The sequence below is a fragment of the Osmia lignaria genome, chromosome 10 (genome assembly GCF_051020975.1).
Source record: "Osmia lignaria lignaria isolate PbOS001 chromosome 10, iyOsmLign1, whole genome shotgun sequence".
Classification (NCBI taxonomy): Eukaryota; Metazoa; Arthropoda; class Insecta; order Hymenoptera; family Megachilidae; genus Osmia; species Osmia lignaria.
Window position 1 is genome coordinate 8,434,617 of NC_135041.1, and position 18,546 is coordinate 8,453,162.

Below are 18,546 nucleotides of genomic sequence, written 5' to 3' on the forward strand. Positions count from 1 at the left end.
GTCAATCTCGAGGCAGCAGAAAGCATCAACTTTGTTGGTAAAAGTCAATACACAACTTGGTGCCCCATACGCGAACTCGCGAGAAGTAATCTTTATAAAGCAAAATGGAATGGAAAGTATTTTCCAAGACCCAAACTATAACCATTCGGAATAATTTAAGTATAAGATCAAACCGCAGTCAAAGTCGGACTGGTTTCGTTTGCATTAAAATAATCACTTTTTTTCCATCTTCTTTGAATCGTTACTGCGTGCAGAGTCGTTTGATTTTCAAACGTTTAATCGAAAGGTAGACGATACGGTTCTATCCTGGAAGTTCGCACGAGGTGGTCGTAAAGTTGAATGGCACATCAACGGAATCGTGATAGAACCAAAAGATGCATTTGCAACACCTCAATAGACACCTGTGTCACCTTGTCTCCTATTTTCCATTTAAAACACGACAAACTTATTCACGTTGCCATACCATGTGAACACACATTGAATATAATTAACATTTTTAATAATTTTCTAACTATTTGTCAATTAGTACTTTCGAGAAATTATTTATTTCAATCACCCCCCTTAATATTAGCTCATTAACTATTTGTAACAATTAATAATAGTAATAGTGATAAATTATTTATTAATGAGCTAATAGTAGTAAATGAAAATAAGTTATTAGTGAATGATGAATAATGAAAATAGTGAAATAACAAATAAAAGTTAGTTGTATAAAAATCATAGAAAATTACAGAAATAAAACTCGAAAATGGAGAACATTCAGAATTTGTAGAAACAATTTTCTGAAATCGTAATCATTCACAGTGTATATAACTGTGAGTACAAATTGCGTAATTTATTATAGTATACAATATGCAAATGCAAAAGAACGAAAGCAAAGGAAAGGAGATTGCTAGAACCTAATGGTGCATCTTCGTCTCTGTCCTAACAAGCAGAAGTTGAGTGGATGACCCAAATCCTGAAACAGCTCGTTCGTAATTAGCAATAAAAATGAGAAAAAAGAAGCAGGGTGACTGCCATGCCACAGGAAGTGAGGGACGATAAAGAAAAAGAGAAGAGAATGAGACTGTTCTGCAGTGTGCGACGTTTAAACGAAGAATGATTAGTGTGCTATCTCCAGCAAAAATAAGAAATAGTAATGTAGAAAACCCAAGATAATTTTAGTTAATTTTTCTAATTACTTGTCATTAAACTGAGGAAATTCAAGCAATTATAATGAACATAGGATGATTCAAAATAAGGATAAGAAAATATTATTTTATAAAAATGTGTCGTATAAATACGTAAATACATATGGTAAATGCTGATTTATACGGTTGCAAATATTGCCAATATCTCGGTGTAAATTTACGATTGCGGTGAAGCTTTTCGTAATTCACATTATTACCAGTGCGGTTAATAATTATTTGTTGGCTCCTATGTAAGCATTAATGAGGAAACATTAATTACTTCAAATTTTGCAAATACAGCTGAAGCGAAAATAATTTACGATTTGTTCATTAGGAAATTCAAACATAAAATTTTCCAAACTAAAAGAGCAATCGTAATATTTTATCTTTTTCTTAATTTAAATTATTGGAAATTTCTATTGATCAGATAACAACAAATATTTAAAAAATATTAAGCTTTGGAAATAGATAATAAAATGATAAGCTAAATACTAAATATAAATAGCGCACAATTTTCTAAGAGAATTAATACAAGTGAAGTTTAAAATACATTATCTATTTTAAGGACGATATAATGAGGCAATAAATTATAAAATAAATTTATAACACATTCGAGTTATAATGTATTTGCGCTTCTAGTTGGAAATAAGCGATAATTTTATAAATTTATGCGTTCAATATTTCCCGTGTTGCACTTTATAAAATAGATACCGTGTACTTTATGAGGTCTCTCAAGGTGCGCTCTATAAGTACGCTGTATATACATATATTTATTATAGGTACATATCTATAGACTGAAGCGCGTTCAATAACAATTGCAGTACTTATTTAAAATGAGAACTGTTCAATAATAGTCGACAGAACTATTCGTCATTAAAAAGACACCACGAATTATTTTGTAAATCTCGCTTGTTCTGCAACGTAGCCAGTTTTTATAGCCATTACGTGCACCCGAGAAAAGTTATTGCTCGTTGTGGGTAGTTTACTAGCTCTAATGCTCCCGCAGAAACCGTATATATTTCTACCTAACAACAATGTCGGTAATGTCTCACTCGGGTCATATAGAAGTCGAGTCGTCACCATCACTAGGGATGGAGCAATGTTTTAACTGGCTTAGAGAAATTATGACATATCGGTAAAGAATATTTCATTGAATATTTTATTAAAGATTTTTGTGATTAATTCGTTTACTGCCATGAATTTTGGCATAACTAGGTGTAAGGGATGGGGTGAGCTTTGTCCTCTCACTGTTTTGATTTTAAGGTCCTAAAGTTCTAAATTTTTAAAATTCTAGAATTCCAAAATTCCAAATTTAGAAATTCCCAAACTTCCAAATCCCCAAATCTGCCAATTTCCAAATTCTCAAATCCCCAAATTCCTAAATTCTAAAATTTCCAAATTCCAAAATTTAATTGCAAAAACTCTTGCTATAACCTCAGTTTAACACCTAATCATTGTAGAATCAAACCTGACAGATTAACCTAAACAAACTTCAGCTAAAGGGGTATTTAGTTAATCCGAAATTGAACAACTCGCATAAAATTAAGTCAAGTTAAGGATCGAAGTTAGTTAAACTAAGCAGCTAGAGAACTTCGTAGACCGTAGGGTCGTAACTCTTGTTAGTTCTAGACGAGAATAGTGTCAGGACGAAGGAGATTAGAATATTTATTACCACATTAGAGTATATTATACTCTATTGCATAACACCATATTACACTCTGCACAGTTTACGTACACCGTATGAATTCGAAATTTGAGTATGCAAAGGTAGAATTTCGTATCTTAAGAGGGACCAGTTGAACTGACCAATTAAGTCAACCTGTAATTAAATTTCATAAGTCGAGGTACGCAAGTTAGATGAGTTATAAGACGTGTTTTGAATGACTTTGCGAAATGAATATAATCCAACCATTAGATACAGTATAATTTTATTGGAAGAGGAAAATATAAATTTACTTCTAAATCTAGAAGTAAAAAATTTGCCCTATTCAATCATTCCACAGTATCGAATGAAAAACAGAGTTCACAGAAAACCATCATAACAACCCAAGAGTTAATATTTGCAATGTATTACGTTCTGCAAACAGATGATCTATCGAAGAAAGATAGCAATATCAACGATCTTCACCAGTTTCTTTTCGATTTCCCCAAATTAAAAAGAAACATCTAACCCGTAAAATAAACACTTCTGAAAGGATTAAAAAGACTCTGTATACCGAATAAAAAAAATCTACCAATTCTTCCAATCAGCTTCTTAACTTCTAATTAAATAATTATCGTCGTTACACGACATTTACTCTTGCTTAGTCATTAACAACATTGTCTACTAGATTCTATTTGACTGCATAGAAGTAATTGCTATTCGATAGGTACAAAGCATGCTTTAAGTGGATCCTCTTTGACTTGAACAATTCGGGACAGCTTTAAGCGAATTCCCTTTATCACAATCGGGAATATATTACTGCTGGTGTTTATTGTACTTTGATAACGACACGGATCCATTAACCACGTTATCTCCTTTACAAAAGCCTCGAGCGAAAATAGTCTAACGAAAATAGTAGCCGGCTTTTCAGAACAAATTCAATACATCGGCCGGTTCCTGTGCCGTACGATTTCTACCGATTACCGGATCGAAGAAAGAAAGGGAAATAGCTTTGGGTTTTAGCCAGGGTTGCTCCTTTGAAATCCGTACTCGTTTCACCCTTTCAAACGTCTAATGTTTTCGATATTCGACGAGCAGAAGATTGTATCGGCAGCTGGCCATCCGGTGCGCCGCGATTTCTTCTTTTATTTGCCGCGTTTGTCAGAAACTGGTTAGCCGATATTTCATTGGCACAAATGGAACACTGTTTTCTATACGATCATTTAATTGAAACGTCCTTTCGGGTAATAGAAATTGAGGATTAGGTGAAAGACAATGTTGCAATTTCGAGCTCAGTGTGTCTATATGGCAGCATTTTTTTTTTTTAAATGCTACAGAAAAGTAGCAGTTCACAAAAGTTGAGAGAAGACAATTTCTTTTAATTTTACAATTAAAAATAATTTGGTCTGGAAAGGGTTATGAATATTTCGGGTTATTAAAAACGAAAAATTTGAAGGGATATTTTAAAAATAATTTTCCTTTGAAGAGAATAAAATTTACATATAGAGGGTTGAAATCAAGGGTCGGGTTTGCACTAGAAATAATATAAAAAAGGGAAAAGTAGAAGCGTCAGGTGCGTGTAATTTTATGCAAGCCCGGATTATGTTAAACTAATCTAGATGCAGTATAATCAAAGGGAAGCGAGGTAAAAGAATAGAGCAATTCGTCTAGCTAGACCCGGTGCAATTCACTAATTTTACGCAACGAGAAGCCCCTACTACGTTCACGTCCTGTGTAATAAATGGAAAGTTCCAAGGAAGGTATGTCGCAAATTAGAATGGACGAGAACCAACCTAAAGACTTGTAATTATCACTTATCACCCAGGCTGCTTTAACATTTACCTAGGAGCAGCAACTTTGATATCAAATAGCATCATAAAAATGGCTTTACGTAAACACTGGGACAGAATAATAAATTCACTTTTAGTGTTATCTAATCTTCTTTAATTATCATTTATCAACGCGCAGTATAAACGTCTAATGGGATATAATTTGAATATTCGAAGGCAGTGTAAGAATGAATTTCAGGAGGAGCATTACCATCCAGTACAATTTCATGACTTAAAAGTACCAAAAAATTATATTTGCGCCACATAAATTGAAAGCTTAAACTTTAAGGAAAATAGCTGTATATATGCACATTTTATTAATGGTCTCAAGACAAAATGGCTATAAATCAATTGCAGCCTATAGTGAGGTTTCTATTCCTTCCACTTCAAAAGCAGTCATTTTGTATTATGAACATTAGTAAAGGGTGCACATATATAATAATTTTCCTAGAATTTTAAGCTGCTAAAGTACAAGCGTTATTTCCCGAGACTTTTCTGTCATTAAATCATGTTAGTAGCCGGCAACCACCCTTTAATGAAGAATTTATTAATTATCGCTCCTAACGTAGAATAAGCTCGTGCAACGCGTTCGTAACCTATATGCACCTACCATTATATCCGTTTTCACGAGGGGTCAAGCTGGCACAAGCCAACTAATATGTCGTAGTAAACGGCTCGTTAATATCTTTCAACGAGACACCACCGTTTATTCATTTTCCTCGCATTCGTCCTCCATTTTCGTCGCTTAAACGACGATCTACCGACTGATTCTTTGTATTCATCCCCCTGTGTCTAATCGTAAGTAAATAAACTACAACCGAATTACTCCGTTAATCTTTTGTAATTAACGAGGGATCGAAATTGTCCGTGCAAGTTTCGTTGAAGTCGGGGAAATGATATCACTTCGTAATTAATTACTCCACTCGTTGATTGGTAACTTGCCTAACCAGAAATGATTTATCGGTCTCTGTTCGAGATCCATTTTGCAAGTTTCTATATTGCTTTAGTTAAATTTATCATGTCAACAACGACATATACCAATCAGTTTTAATCAATCTTTCCATTTTATAATTTATAATTTATAATTTATATTTGAAAATAGCATGGATGTTAAATAACAGGCATGTCATATAGAAACCATTGACACGTTATCTCTGGCAACACATATTGCGAAGGATAAGTGAAGGAAGTATTCAGTACAATAGGAAATTACCCTCTCACGCGAAACCGCGGCCTTAAATCGTAAAGATGACGACGATGATAATAAATCGCAGCTGTTGGTAGATCCATAGGGAAGCTTTAAAACGATGATACACACGCGTAAAATAGCATCAGCGATACGTGAGTTCGTCATTAGTGGCGCAATTTATGCGCGAACAGATACGTGACATTTACGACAAACCGATTATCACAATTGGTAGTTTGGTACTCCGTTTAACAGAAGACAATACATCAGTTATCGTACCGCGTTCATACATCGATCTTAAACGTTATACCAATTATACCGTTTCAGTTCGATAACGCGTGAATACTTAATCGAGTAAAGACGTCAGAATTGATTTCATATGTGCCTTTGAAACCGTAAATAGAATCTGCCTTTTGAACTTACTTCATATTGAAGTTAACAACAAAAAAGGAGTGAATGTTTTATATCAGTCAGATGAATTGCGATTCTGTTTTATTAAAAGATAGAACATTTATTTATAGTATTTAGGTATCAATGAAAAACAAAAATTAATGTTCATTTTATAATTTAGATTTAGAACGTGATTAATTTGATAGAAATTTATAGTAATTACTGTTATACATAATTGTTGCTACTACAGAATAGTGTATATTTCAAAGAGAACATATGCTTAGGTGAAATAGGAGAACGCGATCAAAATTAAAGCCATTAACAGCAGAAGCGAGGAAGCCATTTAATTTAAGCAAAACAGAGAACAAATTAACCATAACTCTGACAATATTAATAGCTTGACTCATGTTTATTAGGTTTCGCAAGGACCATTTGCATTTAAGGTTCTAAACCCTTCTGCTAAATAGTTGATACAAATAAATTAGACAGAAAAGGGGAGCAATAATAACCTGGATAATTTCTGAAATGAAATTACGTAAATAAACAGTTGACATTTCTTTTCCAATGGTAACAAGTTATCAAATGTACCTATTTGTTCATGTTACTCGTAAACGCAATGGAAAATGGCAGAGCTGCAAAATAATAAATAAATTAGAAGTGGAACAAAACAATAGCAATGCTTTCATTACTCTCAACAATAACGTATGAATGTAAGCGCTTCCATTGTAGAATAATATTTTTTCTTTCTTTCACCCTTATCCGACTTTACCTGGGATGTATTTTATCATTCACGTTTCAATTTTGCTAAAAAAGGTCAACAAAGTGTAAATCTGTTCAAACCTGGCGAAATTACAGATAATTTCATGGCTAAGCAGAGCGTGGATTCTGGAAGTGACAGCGATTGTGTCACGAAATGACAAGTTCATTATACATACGGTGTCTCTGAAGTAATGGAGAAAGCTCTATAGCTGATAAATCGACTGATTCATATGTAGCTACCTAATATTTCGACTACGATCCTGTGCTAAGCTATGAGATACAAAATTATTTGAGTCAAAAATGTAGGAAATCAGGAAATGAAAAAAGGAAGTTGAAAAATTATGAAATTGGAAAATTAAAAATTTGACAAATTAAGAAATGAGAAAATGAGAAAGTGAAAAAATTCATAACTAGGAAAATTGAGAAAATTGGAATATTATAAATTGAGGAAACTGATGTTTACCCAGAAATCTAATTTTAAGCACAATTTCTGTTCACAGAAACAACATCCTGAAACGAAGCTTTCAAGCTGTAGTTCACTTTTCTCATCGGATTCGGGGTAATGCTTGCAAAACAGAAGCCACCTTACGACAGGAGGGCGATAATCGAGGATGGTAAGTCCTTGTTTTATGCGCGATGCTGAAATGAAACGACGAACGATGATACAGCAAAACCAAGCCAGGAAAAAGGCAATTTTCAAGCAACTTTTTTTTTCTTCGTTTGATAAAGAAATGAAGAGTTGAAATGATAAACGACGTAAGTGCCAGAAGTGAAGATTTTTTTGCACTTTCAAACTTGGAAAAAACATACTACCAATAAGGTGGAAAATCCTTTTTTCTAAAATTTGTGAACTGTTTTGACTTTAATACACCTAATGACTTTTCTGAGAAAAATGTATCATACGTAAATTATGCAAAACCTCTGAATGGTGAGGTTTGCGACATAGACGAGGTTTATGATACGAACGTGACTTCCTCGCTGTTTTCCAGACTTAGAATTAGTAAGCTGTCTTACTTTAGTTTCTTTCAATTTACTTATTTATTTATGGACCGAAGAACCTTCAAATTTAATTAACATCTTCAACGTTATACAGCAAATCTAATTTAATTAAGCAATTACTATAACTTATCCAGAGCCCACTGATTGATCTAAAATTCGCTTAAAATTCTTTGGCTTTTTTTAATCAATTCAAAGTTAATTCGACTAAATATGGTTCTTTGATTCATTATCATTATAAAGGTTCATTCATCTAAAGCTCTTTGACTTTCCAGCAGTACGAGAGTCAATCCATCAAAGGCTTCCCAATCTTCCACTAATTAAGAGCAATAAAATTTGGCAAAGTTTACGGAATCCCCGTAACTCTTTATCTGTCATGTATGCGTAGTATTCGGCCAGATCTGAATCGCATTCAGCTCGATTGCATTGTGAACTGACATCCCCGGTGCTTGTACTCTGATGGCTGCATTCATGAGAGTTATGTAGATAATGCAATCATGATTTCGAGATGTACACGAGCTTTCCAGTGTAGCACCAGTATAATTGCCCAAAACATGTGTACCCAATTTATTATTTATTTTTTTTTAATCGGATTTCCACTTATCGCCATAAAAATCAAATAAATTCGTTGCATGAGAATTTTAAAGCTTTGTTCAATTGAAATTGAGCACCTCTGATAAACATTTTTATAAATCAATTTATAAGTCAATTTATAAGTCAATTTATAAACCAATTTATAAATCAATTTATAAACAAAAAAATGCAATTCGGTGTAATTAACTGTGAGCGAAATTTTAAGACGGATTTTAATCAGCGTAAAAATCATTTTCATTTCCATCGTTTCCAATCAGGACATTTGTAACCCACAAATAATAGATGCATGCATACAGAGCGCAGTGCCGTTACGGTATAGTTTCACCCATGACCCGATTTTCAACAATTTTGTATCGATTTACTCGTCCCGACTGTAACGGGACGAAAATTTCAATCTTCGAGACAATTTAATAGTTATTCGCGGAACTGTACATAACAAAGTGAAAACTTTATCATTCTCGCTAAGTTATCGTTAAATTTGTTTCAAAGTCAAAGGATCACTGATTCTTTAACTTTTGTGAAACATAAAACAATTTTCTAAATACTCGCATTTTAATTGAAATTTTTACTAATTGACAATTTTCAATATTTCCTCATTGAATTATCAATAATTATTGGTTGAAATTTTATAACAATGATTGCTTTTTAATTACTAATGTAAGAAAATTATTGATATATTCCATGAACAATTTTTTTGTAACTACCAGAAATTATGTTTGTTACCTTCTCACTTGTAATTGCAGTCGCAGGTGTCACAATTATACACGAGCTAAACCCAAATAATGCATTAACAGAAATTATGTGTCGAATAACGAGCTGCATTGTAATCAACATGCGTTTACTTTAACGCTAGCCGGTTGATAAGGGAATGCTTTTAATCACCTGGTGCAGATTACCATAAAAGTGCAACGGAAGCAGGGGGGTACGGCACAATTAAAAGTTCGCATTTCGTTGCAGGCAATTAAACACAGCTGCCGCCAGAGGAATAGTTCAATGATGATTGCGAGAGCAACAATATTTTAAAATTACACTCCCTCGAATTAATATGAAATTATGCCGTCTCTATTTTAGGAAAAGCGAGGTGAATTATTTGAAAAATGTATTAGAAAAGAATATTAATTTTTTCATTTTCTAATTCGCTGATTGAAACATAAAAGTTCTAACATGATTTCATGACATAAAAGTTTGATGGAACAACACTTATGGTATATCAATTTGATTGATACAGTTCAATGAAAATAATGACATACATGCACCCCTCGTTAATGTTCTCAATACAAAATGGCCGGTTATTAATTAGCGGTGAACATCAAAGCAATGCAATTCAAGAGAATGGGTTGTTGATGATTAGTCTAGCATAATTTCATGACATAAAAGTATCCCAAATTGACACTTGCATTACATAAAATTGAAGCTTAAAGTTCAACGAAAATGTCCATATAAAAGTTTCAATAATATTCTCAATATAAAATGACTGATTCTTCGTTAAAGCAAACTATGGCTCAACTTCATTAGCAAATATGCAACAAGTTCCATTCTTACACTTTCATTGTTCGCTAAAGATGTTAATATTCTGACACTCAGTTCGCTTAAACAGAAAAATACAGTTTCAGTGAAAGAATCCCTCCACTTTAAGCTGATTGAATTTTTCCGCTATCATTGCAGAAACATCGAGCAGAGTAAATAAAATGATAATGCTTGGTCGGAATACTTTTCTGAAAAATGTAGATCCACGTTCAACGAATTCCCTCTGCTCTTTTAATTCCTGCTGCCAGAATTCTTCACGTTAAAACGGAAATTAAATCCGTTGCGCTACGCTGTTGACAGCAGACGCTTCATGAATCACAATAACCAGTTGCCTTGCATCATAGAAAACCAGTGTTTGCATTTTCAATTTGTTTGCATCCATCCGCTGCTTCCGCTTCGAATTTCCCTATCTCGTGTAATCTTGCTCGGACACTTCCCAGAAATTAACAATAAGATATATTTCCGGTACCAGTCCGGCTTTGTAAACAGACAATCAAACACCGTCTAAATTGTATTTTACAAATATTTGTAACACAGTGGTTACTATTGTTTTAGGATCTCAACAATCTACTCATAGATTTGTTTAATTCGAATAAAATTCAATTAACAAACACTTGATTATTAAAATTTTGATGTGCTAAAATTTAGAAGACCTTTTATTACTTTTTAATCAAATAAAAAAATGTTTTAACTGTTTCTTATTATAATGAACTGAAGAGATTGGTAGCTTTGAAGATTTTCTTGGCTGTTTTTTTTTTCAACATTCCAAATTCGTTGGTCAATTTCTTTCTTAATTTTCCAAATTGAAGGTTTATTACATTGTAATAAAATGTACTTTCACACTATGATTGCCACAGTAGAAAAGCTATGCGTGGTACTGTACAGGATAATATGGATTAGCAAGGATATTAAGGATTAGTTTCTTAATCCAATGTTTCAATTTGCTGTCTCGTATTACTATTAGGATTTTAATGGCATTTAGAATTTTCTTTCTGGTGTAGGTAAGAATTAAAACAAATTCATGAAAAGTTATCATTCAAATGCTATTTTGTAGCTGAAAATCTATAATAAATTAAACACCATAGAAAGGATAAAGGATACAAATCTGAACATGTTCATGAAATTTAATTCCAATATTATCTCTTCAACCAAAAGGCCATGATTTAAGCGGATAAGAAATTTCTCATATTTCCTGGTTTAAAATGTTTTTACAAAACTTTCCTATCATATTTCCAATGAACAGCCATGCGCTTATAATACCGCAGGACTCACAGAATCCATTAAAATTTCATCAGAAGAACCATAAATCTGATAACTTCCCACTTATTCATCTTACATAATTACGTGTAAGATGGTGTCTGGATTTGATGCAAACATTATCTATGTCTTGAAGAATTGAAAGAAATATCCTCGTAAAGTAATAGATTTAAGAGGATCGCTGATACAAAAACGATTAATTAAGGGGTGAAACCACCCTGGAGATCTCAGGGTAAATCAGTGTAACTATCACACTGATTTTCTGAAGAAATATTTTTATATGTATTTATAAAATAGAAGTTCATGCAAAATGACATAATGCGAGCTCGAATTACAAAACTCTGCATTTGATACACTTTTTCAGTAATTCTTGCAGATATCTCGAAATTAACAATCTTTTGAATCTACTACTTTTTCAGTAAACCGACGATACGTTGTAGCAAAAATACATAAAATAGGCGTTCGCGTGGATTCACAAAACGACGAGATAGAAACCAAAATGCTCGTTGTTGTCTATATGTCGAGGTCATGGATACACGGCCTAGCAACGTGCAGAAATACCAGACGATTTAGCAGGCTGGTATGACCTCAGCACGGAGTGTACTTCCCTGGTATTTCCCTGATATTTTCATATCTATCCGAGACGGTTTCCACGTCGCTACTTGCCTGCCCTTCTCAGCTTTGCATGTAAATGCGCATCGGTGCAACATGTCCAATTACGTGAACGATTATTGTTCCCTTAACGATCGCAAAGAGGAAAGATTAAATGTTTTACTAAATAGAAACAATGGCTCCTTCCAAGACTTTAGAAAATGTTGTTGGAAATTTGTTAAAAAATATAACAGAAGCTATTTTGTTTCAAAATGAAAATCAATAAAAATCGTTTAATCAATTAACAGGTAGTGTGATTGATTTAAAAAATCTATCGACACCGTCAATGAATCGAATCGAAAGTACAGAATACACGAATTGTGAAAGATTAAAATTAGATTTCTATTTGCCTGAATGCGTTCGTTATCTATTGATAACCATATTCGCAAATTTTACACGACAGAATCATGTTTCTATCCGCGTTGTACGTGTTATCGGGAATACGCGATTTAGAAACTTAATATTAACACGCGATCACTAGATTGAATACGTAAATAACTTGAAGTTTAAAGTGGCTGTATAGTCGGGCCATTTGCATATCCAATATCGACAGAGAACGGGAAAGCATTAAGTAATGTAATCTTACAAATATAACGCAAACCTGAAGGGTTAACACGAAAATCTGCTTTAATATTCAGATAAAAGTCGTTTATAAGCTACGAATACGAATAAAATATGTTATTTCACAAGAAAAATAATCAATATTTTTAAAAAATTGTTAAACATTCTAAGGATAACATTTTTAATAGAATTAATGTGTATAATTAGAATTAAGAATGGAATGCGCGTTAATTTTGTGTTTCTCTGTTTACGTGTAATTAATCGGCGAAATTTCAATACGCAATCTCAGTTTGGAACAGCACATGCAATTAGCAGTTGGAAGTGATGCGAAATCAGTTTAATTCTAAATTCAATTCTGCGGTGAAACGTTACATCCAATCGGGATAAAACATCGAACAGCACTGGCACGATGGCCGATTTGCATTTTAATCTAATTCCCATTGGTATTCCTGTGGTAATCACGTTATAACCAATTTCACAGATCAACCGTTTTTTTTCTCTCTCAGCTTAACGCAACATCCACAGAAAATCAATAGTGATTAGCTTTACACCTCCGTTTAAACTATTTTTCTCCGTGAATCATTTTTTATCATCCGCATTTCCCATTTATTCCTTTTATTACTTTTATGAAAGAATATTTTCTTCTAGAAAAGTTTAGTTTTTAATTTATAAAATTTAAAAAATAATTCCTTCAATTGCATTCACAATACGTTGTTATTTAATTTTGTGTATTATTTTGAAGTTAAGGAGGTATTTGAAAAACTTGTATTCAATAGTATTATGCAAAAAGTTGAAATTTGCTTTGTATTAGATTCTTGTCAAGTAGAATTTTCAAACAAGTAGGAGCATACTTTCAGCTTATGGAAAGTTTTGGTCAAAGCTGCTTACTGTATATACCTTTCGTAATTTTACTCTCTTGTCTTCTTCATTAAATTATTTTATATTTTATCATAACTTGAAAATAAAGTTGATTTTTAATTCAAGGAAAATTATTATCTTTTCATACAGATATGTAATCTAATCAACTTTAATTATACCTTTTAATTAAACGATAACAACTTATTTCCAAAGATTACATTCCTTCAATGAAATGAAATTTTCATCGTTATTTATAATTGTCACGTTTCTATTGCATTACTTATTGATTATTTATCATTTTTCGAGTCTACTACAATCTATCTACTACGCTTTCACCATTTTCCACTTGATTTATTATTTCACAGTTTGATGCTCATTAAACCAATGAATTCGTAATAACGCACTTACGATACGTGTCCACGTAAACTGATATATACATAAAACATTTGCTTTCCTCTTACGGTATCTCGTTGTTTAAACAACTCGAACGCCTAGTTAAACAGCGTTCAAATAATTAGGAATTTCTATTGTACATACACTTCGCTATATTAATTCCATTTAATGCAATGATTCACTTAACACTGACAATTGTGTCATCTATAGAATCATTTAAATAATAATTCATTTTATTTTTAGACCAATTATTTAAAAAATTGTTATTATATTGAATAATTAATATTTCACTGTATTATATTTTCATTTCGAGGAAAATCATTGTGGTTCAATAATGATATATTCTATACCAGATCAAGAAAGCAGATTGGTGAATGGATGGCTGTAAGGGGAGATAGGATCCAATACACACACAGCAGAGATCTATCTAATACCACATGACACGAGGCTACTATTGAATTCGTGTACACAAGTTTCGCGCGTCTGAGAGTCGGATATTTTATGTACTTACATCCTTCAGGGTGAAGCAGTTACATAACAAGTGCACCGTATGCGTATGACACGAATAGAAAAGCCGATTTCTAGGGGAATAAGACAGAATTTTCCCGGGGGACTTAACGACAGTTGCACGATAAACGATTGTTTTTCTCATATCCTTATGACATAACATGACATAACCCGTTTAAGTCATCAGAAGTGCACATATGCAAAAGTTTCTACCATTTTCAAGGTAATTTTCTTCGATGCCACATCTCTTACATAATGGAATACTTTGCCATTTCTAATAATTATTATTACTGAGAAATAATTTTGATGAATTGATGAAGCAAATTGATAATGAATGTAATTTTATACTGACTAAAATTTAACGTTAATGGTGTACTTTTTACCATAGTAAAAGCAGTAACAGAAACGGAAATAATAAGAGGGATAAACGAATATTAGCTTTTAGCAGAATTCTCCTGAAATAATGGAGGGTGTTTCAGATTTTCTACGAGTGGAAATAAGCGAATAAGTATCAGATCATGAATTATTTATCGAGAAGATTATCGAGTTTTGCTGTTGCTTTTGGCTCAATGAAAATCTCTCGACGATATGTGGCATTTTTTCTTCTTCTTCTTCCTTTTTTTGTTGTTGACTTTAAATAAAAATATTTTCTCGGTTCCGGGCACAAGGGATTCTAGTTACATTCAAGAGTGCATGTCGTTTTTAGAGAAACACCTATTTCGCGTGCAATTAGCTCAGTACTCATTCTAGCTTATTAACTGAACCAGCACGGTCCTCCGCATGTTGCACGTTGAGAATGTAAAAACTTGAAACGAAATAACATTTTTATTTCTTTGAAAACCGTTGGAAAATTAATATTTCTTTAACTAACGTTTCTATATTTGTAAAATTTACCCATTCCGCTAATTATCACGCGATTAATAAAAAAAGTATCAAGTACGTCTAGATTTTTAAAGTACTCGAATTAACACGGTCGAAAAAACACAGAAAACTTTCATTTCAAACTCGAACAAATGAGCAAAAGTAAATAAAAATTATTAAAATCAGGATAGATGCAAATTGCATTTTTATTAACAATTAAGGTAGATAAAAGTAAATTTTAATCCATTTGCGATCACATTTTGCCTAATAAAACAATAAAAAATCCCTTGAAATATTTAACACTATCTCTGAGGGTGCCTATTCACCTGAGAATAAATGTCACGCGAGAAATGTTGGAGAATATTTTTTTATAAGTGGAAATGTTGCGAGAGTCATTCTCAGCATAGTATTTATTTGCAAAGAATGCTGTTGAATGTACTTAAAATACCCAAGAAATATTACAAATTGAACAGTACGAAAATTAATAAGAAGGTTCATTAGTTTGATTTACTAAGGTCAGTATTTTCCAACAAGCATTGCAAGTATTTTACATTGCGACAAGCTCGTTCACTCGGAAACTAATAATCAGTCAGATGATATCCGGTTCGGGTGCCAGGAGGACAGGATCGTTTAACGAGGAATGGAAAATTCATTTGGAATTAATCTTCCGGCTGATAAATCGTTTTAGATTCACCGAAAATGGCCCAGATTTACCGGAAATTACTACTCGTCACTGCAGTTTCCAATGATAAATTCTGCACTTTTATTTGATAATAATATTCCAAAAGGGAGTATTATTATAAAAAAGGCCCTAATTTTATTTAATTAAAATCCAAATCTCTACCGTCCTACCAGAAATTTTCCCCAACTACCAATGGGCGGTCTACCCTAAAATAACTCCCAAGAGAAAGGGGTTGAAATATCAGTGCCTAAAGGGTGCGGAATGTAAATGGTGATCGAGACACCTGGAAACTTCGTGACCTACTTTTTCCCCTAGAATACGCACGATGCGTATAGTAAAGAAGAGAAAAAGATATCCTCATCAGTCTACGCCCTACACTAGTGTAGGGTAGGTCAGCGAGGGAGCGAGAGATCCGACTGCGCGAGAAGAAAAGAAGAATAAAGCATATGAAGCTGATGTTCCTTTCAAGAGAAGCATATTACATCCAGAATTTGCCAAATGATCCACTCTTCATTTTTGACATATTTTTAAAATACCCACAGTCAACTTATTAAACTATTGAAGAGAGTATTCAAATAAAAGGCATCTCCATAACTAAGAGCCACAATTATTACCTAAAGTACCTAAATAAAAATTCAAGCCATATAGATTACTATAAGTTCGCGTTTGAATAAATCGTTTGCAGACAATATGCAAATTAAGTGAAGAATATATCGGTATCAAGATCAACCTCGTTAAGGTAAATTTATTGAAATTCGAATTCTGCAGGGTTGACTCTAGGTACGGGGACTGCAAAATTGTTTCCGGAGGAGATTAGTGCATCCTTGCTTGAATTGAGAACCCCTACATCGCGGAAATTTTAAAATGCCTCGATCTCGTGATTGGATGGCATTAGGATAAATCAGGTGAAAAGATTCATGCAGATAATTTAAACTATTTTAGGATTGAATTTCTATTATTTTAAATAACTATTAAATGAAAAAATATAAAAATTTGTCAAGATATTCGAAAGGCTCTATTTGTATTTCTTAAATGAAAATCCTTTCTCATTCATTATATCTTTTGAGGGTAAAATGTATGAAATTAATTAATCTTATTGATAGCACCTCATTGACCATTCGCGGTATCATTAATACAAAACCAGAGTTTCTAAGGATGCACCATCGATTTGAGTATGCAACACGAATTCCCTTTCCGCGAAAATTCCCTTTCCTCTTATTTTTCCCATCGATCGACCACAGTCTGCTGGTTCATACTTCTTACGCTCTACCCGTTCATCCACTACCCTTCTGTGAATCGTGTTTTATACATCGGGAACCATCCTCTGGTACCGTGTCAGAACGGTGATTATTTATGACTGACCGAGAATTTCCCGCCTTCCAGCTGGGAATATCTCTATCAGTATTTGATCGATCGAACTAGCAACTCCTAAATTATTGGACCGGTTCAAGGCTGAATCGAACAGAATTTCTGTTTTCTTCTTATATTTCATTCCTACTCCAGTCGGGATTAGAATTGTTGTTTATCCAGCCAGTTGAAAATTGCTGGCATAAATCATAGCATTTTAATATTTAAAGGGTGTTCGAAGTTGGTATTCAATGATTTCTAATTAACACTACATACAATTACCAATGAATCAAGATGACTGATTTCAAGTTTCTTATTAAAATTATAAAATTTTTCAAAATGTTTTTGTTGGAATATATGCTGACATTCTTTATCCATATATTTTTCTATTTTTTTCAACACTTTGGTTCTAATTAAACCACCTCATTAACATTTTAAATATTGACAATTCGTCAATTCGTCAAATATTGACAATATGCATCGATCGTATGAAAACCTTTCTACTTTCAAGAAATATCATAGAAAATATAACTTTTCTTTTGAATTATTAATAATTAGTGTCCTTAATTGAAAGTTGAATTAACATGTTAAGTTTCTCTGAAAGGCTAATTCAAAGAAGCAAGTCCCAGCTTTCGCTCTAATGAAGAGTCTTTTGAAAGGGTTAAATCACTTCCCGAACTTTCCAATCGCTTTTCATCCCCTCTATTTTTCTCTTTTTCACCGCACACTGCTCACAAGAGCGTTTCGGTAGCTCCGTAGAATTACTTGTTAGTGTCGTCGCGGAAAATTAAGTACCGTCGAAGGAAGCGTTTCATTTCAAACACCAGCTGGCCCGGCAAATTTCGTAGAGCTGAATATTTCGTGGTATATACGCGAGAGTTTCCCTGCATTCTTAGTACGCTGCATAATGACATGGAAACGTATTCTTCCCGCCTTGTACTCGCGACGTTTTTTTAGAACATCGTCATTTCAATCGCAAGCTGGCACATTCTTTCTCCCCGACGACGGCAGCCTAAAGAGATTGAAAAGTGAAGAAGCCTCCCCTGTTCCGCGTAAAGGACAGACACGTGTGAACTAATTTTTCATCCTTTCATGATTTTAACCCCTTTGCCGTTAAAGATCTTCTTTGGCCCTAGACTGTCCGTCTATGGTCTTATAGACTAACGCGATGATTAATATTAATTATTTTAATCCATCTTAAATCTGTATCGTTTTTCGCTGTTTCAGCTGATTATGATATTTTTTTAATTTTTCTAATGAAGGCTATACTAATTACCTTACAGAAATATTTCAACAAATAAGAAAATAAATAATTATACATCTCACAGAAATGTTTG

The 18,546-nt window shown here is 33.2% G+C and overlaps 1 protein-coding gene across 1 annotated transcript in view; it reads left to right on the top strand.

Moving 5' to 3' along the window:
* LOC117611642 (putative G-protein coupled receptor No18) overlaps positions 1 to 18,546 on the top strand; it is a 39,886-nt gene that overhangs the window by 11,640 nt on the left and 9,700 nt on the right. The window contains exon 2 of the mRNA XM_034339658.2: positions 7,476 to 7,589. The gene's annotated coding sequence lies outside the window, so the exon portion shown is untranslated. The remainder of the gene's footprint in view (positions 1 to 7,475; positions 7,590 to 18,546) is intronic.